At 43.4% G+C, this 13268-nt stretch overlaps 1 protein-coding gene across 8 annotated transcripts in view; it reads right to left on the minus strand.

Annotated features, from left to right (window-relative positions):
• The window catches only part of HUWE1 (HECT, UBA and WWE domain containing E3 ubiquitin protein ligase 1), a 129775-nt gene extending 119230 nt beyond the window's left edge, over nucleotides 1–10545 (minus strand). For 7 of the 8 annotated variants that reach the window (XM_042451569.1, XM_042451567.1, XM_042451570.1 and 4 more), the window contains exons 1-2: nucleotides 10389–10545; nucleotides 6273–6412 (exon numbers count right to left, since the gene is read on the minus strand). The gene's annotated coding sequence lies outside the window, so the exon portion shown is untranslated. The other variant, XM_042451566.1, reaches the window with a different exon arrangement.
• Between the last annotated feature and the right edge of the window lie 2723 nt (nucleotides 10546–13268).

Raw genomic sequence — 13268 nt, forward strand, 5'->3', positions numbered from 1 at the left:
TTGTCATCTTCCGGCCTGAGAGGGAGTGATCAGGCAGACCCAGCTCCACCAGGGCTAGCCTGAAGGAAGAGACTCCTGCCTCCTTAACTGTCATATTCCGGCCTGAGAGGGAGTGATCAGGCAGACCCAGCTCCACCAGGGCTAGCCTGAAGGAAGAGACTCCTGCCTCCTTAACTGTCATATTCCGGCCTCCTATTCCCCTCCAGCTATGCTCTGACTGTGTGGGGGAGAGGCTTGCATACCCTAATGAAGTTGTGAGCTATGCTGGCGATGGTATAATAGCCACTAACAGGGCCTCCCATGCACACAGATCACAACCAAAGGGTCTGACCAAGAGCGCCAAAGGGCAGGATGGGCTCTCTAGCCTTATGGCAACCATCCTAGGAGAAGAAAAATTCTAATCCCAAACCTGGGCAGATGGTGCTCGTCTAACCCTGTAAGGTCAACCATCTAAGAGAAGGAAACTCTAATCAAACCTACGACCCGAGGACCTCACTGCCACTGTCCATGCTTGTCAAGGCCTCAGCAGATAAACCTCTGGTTTAAAGGGTGAGGTCAGTTGGGTGCACGCTGCGCTCCACCAGAAAAATCCATTGCACAGGCTCGAAGGATACATACAACATCATCAACGCACTTGTAGAAAGCACGAATGAGTCCTTCCTGAATCTTTGATCATGAAGTAAATCCAAGAAGAACAATGATATAGGATAAATTATGTGTTAAATCAATGAATAACAGGATTGCGTTTATGTTCAAAATGTACAATCTACACATGACCGCAAGAATTAGCAAGCTGTCCCTGTATCAAATCAGGAAGGACAGGGTGCAATGCCTCTGCAGTCTTCAAAACACCTATCGCTATTAACTGTTTACTTGGCAAATTAGACTACAATCCTATGCACACTCACCAGACCTAATCACACTGAATGCAATGGGCTTTCTTCTGATTAAAAAAATATAAGATTGCAGTTCTTCTGGATACTGCTCTAAATACTCAACTCTTGTCTGATTTTGGAAGCTAAAAAAAGATCAGGCCTAATACTTGGTGGGAAAGCACCAGGGAATATAGCAGGGACCTCCAGGTATGGCTAGAAACAAGAGCTGCCCTGAAACACAGGAGACTCACTGCCGGTTAGAGATGTCAATATTGGGCTACCTGGAACACAACTCTGATTCAGCATATAAGCAGCTATCTTCTGATGTTATGCACTCCAGAAGGTCATCTCAACATACACTAAATGAGATCTCCTCTTAACCCTGCCACCTCCCTTCGAAAAAGATTTGGCAGCCTGACAAAGACGTTGTGTCTGAAGTCCTGCATTCTCTATGCATTTTAAAGAGAAGATTAGCACATCAAATACTGCACAGAGGCATAGAACACATACGCTAAAGAACTCTGCAAAATAAACATGATAGAAAGTGGAACAGATTAATAGCAGAACACTTTACTTAAGGCCATTAATTCAGTCCATGACACAGCAATGAAAGAATACGTACAGAAAAGTTTCAACTAAAAATATAATTACACTCTATCTCTCATCACAGCAAAGGCACAGCTTCCAACATTTATTAATTCAGTTCTTCATATTAATCTAATCATGTAACTACTAGACAGAAGTTCTAAAAGCTACTACAGTTTAGCATAAGGATCTATGTGCGGTTGGATTCAAGATTGCTGAAGACAGTGCATGGAAGCATTTCTTGCAGTACATGCAGCTTTACGGATTTTGCTATACACTATCCAGATTGATTGAGAAGTTCCAGATTTTGTTCCTGTTCCCTCTGATTTTATATACTGGGTCAAAATAAACAACCTGGGGAGCAGATATTAAAAAATTCTGATCGTACAGGGAACTGATAGAAAATATTCAGGGATAAATAAAAAGTGTATGGGTCACCAAAATAAAATCAGAAAGAACAAGGGCAAAATCTGGGACCTTCTGTTCTTTTTAATCAGACTGTATGCCAGTTGTGTGGATATGTAAGTATTTTCAGGGTTTTTTCCTGCAAAATATAAGAACAACAGATATATAAGATTTAAATAGAAGAGCAAAATGAAAAGAGCATCAGCATGAAACATCAATTTAGGAAAATATGAAGTTTCTGTAGGATACCAGATATTAACCTGGGCAACAAGCCAGTCTCCATAAGAAAGATTCTATAAGTAGGACACTGCAACTGAGATGGCCTTCTCACCGATCCCCCTATACTGTATCTAGGATAATAAAGAGCAAGGTTTCCAAAGATGATTTCAAAGGTGTTTATCAGACGAGCTCTTAAAGAGGTACTATTCCAGTGTGACTCCTCTAGCAGCCTCCTGTTGCATGCTGGGATTGGCAGTTTTAAGGAGGGGTATTTAGAATTCTCAGGCAGAGAAGTTCAGCTCCTTAAAACTGCCAATCCCAGCATGCAACAGGAGGCTGCTAGAGGAGTCACACTGGAATAGTACCTCTTTAAGAGCATAGTGTGATAAACATCAAAGCAAGGACAAAGTCTACTGATATCCAAATCCCAAGGCATGCAGGGCTTTAAATGATTAGTATCACTTTAAATTGCATGCTGTAGCACCTTATGAGCCAGTACAACTATTTAACCAGCAGTGAAATGTGCTCATAACTGTATCAGTTCGTAACCCAGAAGATGCATTTGGAATTAACTACAATTTAAGTGGTGTTCATATATACAAAACATTGCAGTACTTCAATCAGAAGTTTACCACAACATGGATGTGGCCAGGTTACTCAGCCGGTAACAGCTTATAAGGACTGATGACAAATTAGAAGAGGACAAGATATCAAAGCCATAATAAGGTTTAAAGGATGGAGGAAGTGGAAACTGAGTTTGTTCCTAAACTTATTTCCTCTAAGCTTCAAACAAAGTCTACCACCAAATAGCTCTTGAACATTCTGGCAAATGGTCATCCTGAAATTATTTAGTAACAATGAAAAGAGATGGGCTTATTAGAAAAGAACTTCAAAGGAAGACTGAGCTGAACTCTTTACTCTGATTATTTGTTTGTGGGTTTGGAAATCACTTCAACAGCCAGATGTTTTAAGCTGGTCAACAAGTATATCAGGTTCTAGCAAGTCAGCTATTATGACACATCAAATTAAGAGTCTCAGAGTCAGAGGGCAGAACTGGCTTTGACAGCGATACTGTAACTATCCAACCAAGCAGCCATTTATATAATTTGTAAGCACCTGGGATAAAAGTAGCTACCCAGTACATACACAAAGAAAACAAAGTTAATATCCTCTATTGGGGTGACAGAAAGGCCAATGTTTATACTTGTGGACAGTGTCAGGCATGAAATGCTATTTGCTCCCTTTGATCCTTTCCTACTATACAAGGCTGAGTACCAAATGACAAAAGAGGAAAGATTAATACAGTATATTTGGTGTATGCCATCGTATATTTTCCACCCAAAGGCAAATAAGCATGGCATTTTAGAGGATAAGAGGGACTTTCTGAAATCTAATGATCATACCTTATAACAGGGGTAGGCAACCTGCGGCCCGGCAAGGCCTTGGGACCGGCCCCAGCCCGGTCCTGCTGCCGATTGCCGCCAGGGCCTTGGGGGGGCAATTGTCTATAGACGCCTCACAAACATGCATTAATATTAACATTTTTTAAAAAATCAGCCATTTTTTTCGTGTGTCCTCCATTTTTTTTAAAAAAGTGTCTTCCATTTGAAAATTTTGTCCTCCATTTGTCCTGGTTTATTTTTATATTTAATTTTTTAAAAAATTATTTAATTTTTTATTTTTTGGCTTCGGCCCCCCAGTTGTCTGAGGGACAGCAACCCGGCCCCCGGCTCAAAAAGATTGCCTACCCCTGCCTTATAACAAGCTTCTAGTCACTTCAGCTCTTCTGCAGAAGTGTGGGAAAGGTTTCTGCCAAAAGGCACTTATTTGGTCACCTGTGAAGATTGTGAAACTCTTTCAGGTGAGCAGAAAATCTGATTTTTATGTGCCTCACTACTTGCTTTACATTCTAAAAGGTAAATTCTTTTATGCCTTGGTTTATTTTATAAAAGCTATAGGTGAAAATAGCTGGGCTAACTGAAAACTTGTGGTCTGGCTTATAAGGCTGCAACACTTAGGCCTGTTCCAGACTGCCAAAATAAAGCTGCTTCGGGTCTCTTTGGAGGTATGCCATTTAAATGATGCATGGGTCCTAAGAGTCCGGCGGTCGCACCAAAGCCACACTCCATTCCTAAGCACTAGAGTCCAGCTTTGGTGCAGCTTCCGGATTCTTAGGGTGCACACATCATTTAAACAGCATACCTCCAAAGAGACCCAAAGCAGCTTTATTTTGGCAGTCTGGAACAGGCCTTACTTAGGAACATGAATAATTCCAGAGTCCCTGAGACAGTACTCATTACAAACAGAGAAACTGAGCCTGTATTTTAATGAACTTGAAATCCACCTTTAACATGATGCATAAAGCATTTACATGGGTCTGCTACCTAAACATTCCAGAATCTTGTGAAAGCCTTCAGGTCACATATCAAGTCTGATTATACATGAATGTGGAAGCAGGACTGAGGGATTCTGCAAAGAAACTGGTCCGCCTCCATGCTTATCCTTAATGGGACATATATAGCAGCAAATTAAATAATTTGATGGAAACCCCAGATACATTAGACACTATTTCTCAGGAGTCCAGACTCCATCCTCTGATCTTCCCTAGAACTAAATAAAGCTTTTAACCATGAATTCCAATTCCAGCATTCAAACTGCTGAATAATCCATGACCGATCATAAATGCCACCAATCCCCTTCTTGACTGGAAAAGCAAAAATTGGGAAGAGAGGGTCAAATGATCTAGAAGATAATATGCAACTCAGAATAATAGTGGCTTAATCATTTTCTTATTGCTCACTCTCTAATTTGATACCCAATGGCTTTAGTGTCTTATCCTGCACCATGACCTCATCCAACGGTACTAAGGCATACCTATTTAAACGAATTTCATTGCACATGCTAGGCTGTAAGGTGTTATGAAGGGAAGACACGAGTTGTTCAAACAGACACACTCTCTAGAATCATGCTTTATTAAGGACAACTTAGGAACAAACACTAACAAATGTCTCCCTTTATTAAATGGGATTTTTGTTACTATAATGAAGTGGCAAACAGACTGAGCTATGAGTCAGAAAGTCTCCGGTTTGGATTTCACTCTGTCATGAACTCACAAATATTTAAAAATTATGCACTTTAAGCTTTAACAATACTGGGATAATATCTGCCTACCTTTTAAAGTCACTGTAAGAATACTAGCCAAATATGTAAAGTGTTTTGAATAATTAGAAAGTCCACACAAACATTTATTATTTGTGCCCACTGTATCACAAAAAAATTAATTACTACAATATGTATATATATTTAGGAAACCATAAAATATCAAGAGAAAATGCATGTCTATACAGAAACACTTCATGGGAAACAAGTATTGGCAGTGCTGGTAACCATAATGGAACTAAAACTCCCAATGCAGTTTATTTTTCAAGAACAGGTGCTGGGACAAAACAAGAGGTGGCCTTCACTTCCTGGATCTTGTGAGCTTCTAGCCGTTCTTTGTTCACAATAATACTGGAGGAATGGGCCCAAGCTAGGGAGGCAATTACGTTCTTAACCTATTACCACTTTAACACTCATCTGGCCTCCAGTCAAATATCAAGAGGTCAACACACTGACATAATACAGAAAACATGTAGGAATGTTAATGAAAAGATGGGGAGTAGAAGGCAAGCTGTTATTATCTTATCATGTCCAGTATTTTCTACATAGCTCCATGACAGAGAAGAGCAAAACCATTTAAAAATACAATGAGGGTAAGCTAAAACCAAATATCATGAATGCAAACATTTGAGGACCTAAACTGACAAGTGGCTTTCAAGAGCCTTAATGTAATATTTCCACAAACGGGGAGGTGTGAATTACCAGTGTAAAATGCTGAATTTTGTCCTCAAGGCTTTCACTCAAGAAGAGGAATCTCTGTTGAGTTTGAAATACAAAAATAACACCTATTTTAGAAAAGCTGCCTCCATGGTCTCATGTTCCTCTTAAACAGCTGAAGTATTTACACAGTGGACAGGTCTCCGCATTAGATTTCAGAGATGTATGCTTTATCAATACAGAGTACCAGTTCTGATGTAACAAGTACATGTACTGTTTGCCTCAGTTCACAGGATGCCTTCTGGATGAAAAACATTTCAGTGAGCCACAGCTATTTAAACAGGAGTTAACATAAAAAGGTTTACTACTAACCTGGAATCACAGCCAATCCATACTTGGCCTGGTCTGCTATCCAAGTCACTTTTCTGGCACCTCTGCCGCACCCTAGTCAGCCAAGGTAACACCTAGTTTCTCAGTCAATCTAATCCACTTATGTCAGACTATTTTAGGGCCTGCAACAAAAACATACAGGTTAGTACTGGACTTCACTCATACAGGGCTCAAAAGAATTGACAGATTTTTTTTTCTGAAAAGGCCTTTAGTAAGGTTGACTTTGGACTTTGCTAATTCAGCCTCTCCTGACTAGAACGCTTCTTCGAGATACCAGGGTATCTTAGAAGGAGATGCTCAATTTACTAATAGGGAGCTTATCTTGCTATCTTATTCACTCAACAGCACAATGATTTTGTTTATTCAATCAGATACAAAAATGAACAGGCCAAGATTCTTCTGACCAAATAAAAGCATGATGCTAACTCAGCACATTGCTTTCTCATTTCTTGCATGCAATAAGCTCTATTTATAAAATGAAGACTTCAAAGACTACAGAAAGCTTCTTTTTGTTTCAGATTTTATTTCTATAGCAGCAAAGTGTTGAGATTTCTAAAGAAATTAAGATGACATTTTGCTTAATATTGTGTTATATATTCCAAAATGACTTGATTTCTTTTTTTGATTAAGATGTCGGCCTGTGCATTCTGAGGAAACATGTTTTTGGTCATAAATACTGCTATGTTTTCTGTGCCTCCAAAAACCATTTAGAAACATTGTCAATAAGTTAATTATGGCTTTCCTTTGTTTATTGCTTTATCTTGCTAGATATATAATGCATCCAACTTTGCTTGTGAGGAAACTCCACCTGTGAAACCCTTCTAGAAACATAACTCCATTAACTATACCTGCATAGAGCCATAAATATCTAATATGTGAAGATGCTTAAGGATCTTGATAATGTCATTACTAGCTGATGTAACACAGGACCAAACATTAGCTAGTTTCATAAAATTCCCCTGCCATGTTACATTCAGTTTTGTTATTATAGTTTACAGCAAGATTTAATCTGTCCATTACTTACTACTCTCTGTGGAAAATACTTCTTTCACTCACTTTAACACATGGCAAAACCAAAGTGAACTGCTCTACTAGATATTTAGTAGGAAAGTAGGATACACTTGTCCCTCCACATTTGCGGCTTTGACTTTTGCTGATTTGATTATTCACGGATTTTATTAACATGTTCTCTCTAGGAATCTCTAGGTCCTCCAGCACAACTCTATGATCAACTTTAACCAAAAGTCACACTGAAAGACCTAGAGATTCCTGGAGAGAACACTCCACTAGGCATTTGTAGCTCCTCCAGGGCAATACTATGGTCCATGTCTGGCAGATGTTGACCACAGAGTTGCACTGGAGGATCTAGAGATTCCTAGAGAAATGTTCACTCAAGTAAAAACATCGTGTTTTTGGTATTTGCGGTTTTCCCACATTCACGGGGGTCCTGTGCCCCTAACTCCAGTGAATGTGGAGGAAGAGTGCAGTTTGTACAATTACAGCACTGTACAACACATTTAATCTGGTAAAGTGTACTGTTGTTCTTGTAATTCAATCGTTTCCACTGCTTATATGGAAACGTTGCTCATATTCCTTATAATTTTTCCATTATGGGCAATAAGAAAAACAAGTTGATAAGGCTTGAAACTTATTGAGTCTTAACTTCATTTCAAGTAGGAAAGACATACAGTACCCAGAGAACGAAGTGCAGATAGCTGTAAATTTGGGAGGTGAAGTGTTTAAAAACAATAGAAACCATCTTTCCCCTTGTAGAATATGGAAAGAAAAAAAAAAGGGGGGGGGGAGGCCTGGAAATACAGAAGTGGCTTTATGTTAAACCTGCAATCCTATGCAAGCTCACTGAGGAAGAGCTTCCAATACGCTCAGCGGGCCATGAATCAAACTGGGCTACATGTCCCCTGGCAGACTAAATGAAGCTTGTGGTTTCTGTGAACTGCCCTCCACTTGGCCTCAGGAGGAGACTCATGGCAACCCAGTGGATGAGGCATCTCCAAGCTCCCAAATCCTCCATTGCTCTGCTTAAGTCTTGTAGATTCAGGCCCATGGCCTCCCTAATTGAGTCTATCCATCTGGCATGTGGTCTTCCTCTCTTTCTTCTACCTTCCACCTTTCTGAGCATCATCTTTTCTAACGATGTGACCAGAGTACAACAGCCTCAATTTTATCTATACTGTCTCTTTTGCACTTTTATTTATGATATGTAGTTTAACAAATCCCTCTCTCCCTACACTGTAGAGCCCAAAGGGGAAAAGTGATGCTTAAATATATTGAATTGTTGATTCTGACCGATGACAACCCTGTGGATGAGACATCTCCAAGACTCCCTATGCTGCACTGCTCTGCTTAGGAGCTGTAAATTCATGCCTGCAATCTCCCTAGTACAGTCTATCCCTCTAGCATGTGGCCTTCCTCTTTTTCTACTTCCCTCCACTTTTCCTAGCATTATTGTCTTTTCTAACCAGTTGTGTCCTCCAGTGCTGTTGCTCAGGTCCTATAGATCCAGGCCTGTGGCCTCCCTAACTGAGTCTATTTATCTGGTATATACTCCTCCTCTTTTTCTACTTCCCTCCATCTTTCCTAGCATTATTGTCTTTTCTAACCTAAGTTGTGCCTCAGGACCTTATCGCATTACATTCTTAAAATGGGGCTAGGTTGTTTTAACTACTCTGACTCTATCTTGCTGCATTCTGAGGCTTGTAGTTCAGTGAGGCCTAAGAGCTCCCTGGCTGAACGTTCTAAATGCCCCTTCCTAAACTACAAATCCCAGAATGCAACAGGAGGAAACCATAGCAGCTAAAGTAGAATAGCAGTGTTATAAGTGAGTAGTGCGGATAAGGCTCCTCCACTGCTCTGCTTAGATCTTGTAGACCCAGGCCTGTGAGGTCCTTAAATGAGTCCTCCTCTCTTTCTTCTAACCTTAGCCTTTCCTAACCTTAATTGTCTTTTCTAACGAGTGGTTCAAGAGTCTGGATTGGGAGCAAGCTTGTTTTCTGCTGCTCCAGAAACTAGGACCTAGAGCAATGGATGCAAGCTCCAGGAAAGAGATTCCACCTGAACATGAGGAGGAACTTCCTGACAGTAAGGGCTGTTTGACAGTGGAACACACTCCTTCCTCGGAGTGCAATGGAGTCTCCTTCCTTAGAGCTCTTTAAGCAGAGGCTGGGTGGCCATCTGTCAATGGGGGTGCTCTGACTGAGAGTTCCTGCATGGCAGAATGGGGTTGGGCTGGATCAGGGCCCTTCTGGGGGTCTCTTCCAACTCTATGATTCTATGAGTGGTGATGGGTGTGCCTTAAGTCACATCCTCTGATCGCGTGTTTCCTCTTCCTCCTGATGTGTGTGGCCAGAGTACAACAGCCTCAGCTTTCATCCTCTTTGGCTTCCATGACGAAGCGTGGAGTCTCCTTCCTTGGAGGCCTTTACACAGAGGCTGGATGGCCCTCTGTAGGGGGTGCTTTGATTCTGCCTAGCAGAAGGGGGTTGGGCTGGGTGGACCCTTGAGGGGGCCCTTCTATGACTCCTCGCACCTTAAAAAAGAGGAGCTTCTAACGTGAGATGGTGGGTGGCCGGGAGGGTGCGATGCAGCAGAAATAATGCTACAGTGGAGGGGGAGAAATTCTACAACAGCGGGGCGGGGGGAGTATTGCGCCGTCTACCCAAAGGAAAGGAGGCGAGGGGGAAGGAGGGCGGGCGGGCGGGGACGGGGCTCACGTGCCTGGCTCTGCGGGGAGGCCTCGAGGAGGGCAGGAAACGGACGAGGCCGAGCTCCCTTCGAGGCCAGGCCCCGTCTGTGCTCCCGGGGGGAGGCCAGGCCCCATTGTCCCGCCTGGGCTCCACACGGAGCGAGCATCCCCCGCTCCTGGCCCCTGGCTCCCCTCCCAGGCGCCCCACAAGCCCCACTCCTCCCTTTCCCCCGCCGCCCTACCAGGCTCCTACGGCCCTACCTTCTATGCCTAAGACGCCGAGGAGGGTTTCAGTACTGAGCCCCGTCGCTGGTGCTGCTACTGCCGCCTCCCGCCGCCATCTTAACAGCAGCCCCCTAAGTCTCAGCCCCTGCCCAGGTCGCGCGAGAACTCACCGCCGGCTATGGGGAAGGCGTCGGGAAACCACGCGAGAACTGGGAAGGTCTGTCTCCCTGTGTGTGACTGTGAGTGTGTGGAGATGGAGGGGTGAGAAGACCCCGCCGAGAATATGCAAGGGAAGGTCCGGCGGCGGCGGCGCGCTCTCGCGAGATATCGCTCCTACTTCCCGCGAGATTAACACGGACCCATGAAAGCGAGACCTCTCGCGAAGTTTGGGTGACGTCACTTCTGGGGTGGGTGGCGAGGCGGGAAAACAAGGGCAGCTGTGAGGAGGAAGTGAAGTCTCTCGTCACTTACTGCCTCCGCGCCAGGTATCGCGATACTTTGCGCGAGAACTGAGGCGAAAGGTTCACGTGGGAATGGGATGGGGGAAATGAGAAAGGTTCAAATCATGACTATCGTTTTTTCCCTAAAGATTCACAACCACTGATCAGGGAGATCGTGCCGTTGCCCATAATTCGAAATTACTTGATTTTTTTTAAAAGCTCTTCCATGACGGTTGGAAGAGACGAGTTCGCATACTGACGCGGAAGGAAAAACTCTCGCGAGACTTTGCGAGCCCCCAAGTCTAAACGGCGAGCGCAGGGTTCGGCAATCTCGCGAGAGCCGAGGATGACGTCATGCGGAAGACTCAAGCAACTCAGTTGTGTGCTGTGGGGCGTCGCGCGCCGAGCTCGTAGCGAAGTCTCGTGTGACTTCAACTCATGCTGAGGGGGAGGTGTCGAGTGGATTGTTCAGCAGTTTTGGGACTTCCGCTGGCGTACTCTCGCGAGATTTAGCTTGAACTCTCGCGAAGTTTGATTTCGTTGTAAAGAGAGACTGTGAGGGAAGGCATTAGCACAGTCGCCCTTCCAAGGCCTGAGCGAAGGCTCTCGTTTTAGCCCCTGCCTCGCTGTTTTTAAGGCTCAACCCCCCTTGTTTTTGATATTATATAATTGATTTGGAAACGTAACATACCAGACAGTTATAACAATGCACTGTCCCCTCATTTACTTATTGGTTATTGATACAGAGAGAGCTCACATGTTGTATTTCCACAAAATCCTAGAGCTGGGAGAGACCCTGAGGGCCCTCCAGCCCAGCCCCCTTCTGCCATGCAGGAAGACACAAACTCCTGGCAGATGCCAAGCCAGACTCCTAAAACCTCCAAAGGAGGAGACTCCACTTTCAGATGCAAGCATTGGACTATGGCTCTGGAGATGACAGTTTTGAATCATGGCTCCAGTGTGTAAACCATTCTCCGAAGAGGCCATCCACAGATGCTGGCAAAATGTTGGGAATAAACTCTTCTAGAACATGGCCACAGGGTCCAAAAAACCCACTGGGTGGCCCTGCCCAAGTCACTCAGCCTCAGGGGAAGGCAACGGCAAACCCCCTCTGAACAAACCTTGCCAAGAAAACCCCATGAGAGGTTCACCTTAGGGTTGCCATAAGTCAAAAACAACTGGAAGGCACACAACAGCAACAAACTGTTTATATAATTAACATTAACAGCCTAAGATATGCGGAGGCCACATGCTACTAGCAGAAACAAAGACCTGGAACAGTTACTAAAGAAGGTCAAGGAGGAAAGTGCCAAGGTTGCTGAACATTTAAAAAAAAACCAAAAGATAATGAACACAGAAGATCAACAAGAATCAGTCCCAGATAACGTGAAAACTCAGAAGTTCCCATAATTTGGTTCAAATATTGATCACAATGGAGACTGCTGTCAAGAAGTCAGAAGACGGCTGGGATTGGGAAAGGCAGTTATGAAAGAGCTGGACAAGATCCTAAAGTGTAAAAGATATAAATCTGAGCACTCAAGTGAGGATAGTCCAAGCCCTTGTATTTCCCATCACCATCTACGAATGTGAAAGCTGGACACGGGGGGAAAACTGTTAGAAAATAAACTCATTTGAGATGTGCTGCTGGTGAAGAGTGCTGAAAATATACTGAATAGCCAAGCAGACAAAATGGGTTCTAGAACAGCTGAAGCCCAAACTGTCCCTGGAAGCCAGGATGACTGAAGTGATGCTGTTGTAATTTAGCCATAACATGAGGAGAAATGAATCATTAGAAAATGCAATTATGCTAAGAAAGGTATGGGATAGGAGAAAGAGAGGAAGACCACATGCCACATGCTTAGATTCAATCGAGGAGGCTACAGCCCTGGGCCTGAGTCTGCAGGACCTAAGCAGAGAGGTTGATAGTTGACAGGAGGGCAGTTAACCATATATAATATATACATACATATATCCCTTACTCCAGTGAGCACAAGGTGGCTCTTCTCCTCCACAATTTATCTCCACAACAACCCTATGAGGGAGCCCAGGTAAGAAACAATGATGGGTGTACCATTACTTAGGACTCAAACCTGGATCTCTCCCACAGTCCCCATTTGACAAGGACAGTTACAATTTGTTCTCTGTCATCCTGCTTTGTCAGCTGTTTAAAGCAGCACATATTCTCTTTCATCCCACTTTCCCCATTTGTCACCAGCTTATTTCAGTTGATGCAAGCTGAGCTGAGACTGCCAATTCTGCACTCAACTCAGTGAAGGTAAAGGTGGGTGCTGAGTCTTGCCCTTCCCTGCGGCCTCAAGCAAAAGAATACTGCCACAGCCTTTCTATCTTGTCTGTTCTTCATTGATAAATTTTGTCATCTTGACCACACTGATGTTATTTGGCCACATATGTCCCAATTTTCATGTGTGAAATGTTGGCGGGTATGACCTCCCAGTTCTCCGCCCAATCCTAAGTGTTACACCACAGTGGCTGATATAATCTGACAGGCACATCCCCATGCACTACAGTCTATCCAGTGAAACATACAATGGTAACAGACACCATACTGTCCCAGAACATATAGTATAGTATAGTGGTATGCTTGCTTAG

Source organism: Sceloporus undulatus, chromosome 2, assembly GCF_019175285.1.
Source record: "Sceloporus undulatus isolate JIND9_A2432 ecotype Alabama chromosome 2, SceUnd_v1.1, whole genome shotgun sequence".
In the NCBI taxonomy this organism is placed as follows: Eukaryota; Metazoa; Chordata; class Lepidosauria; order Squamata; family Phrynosomatidae; genus Sceloporus; species Sceloporus undulatus.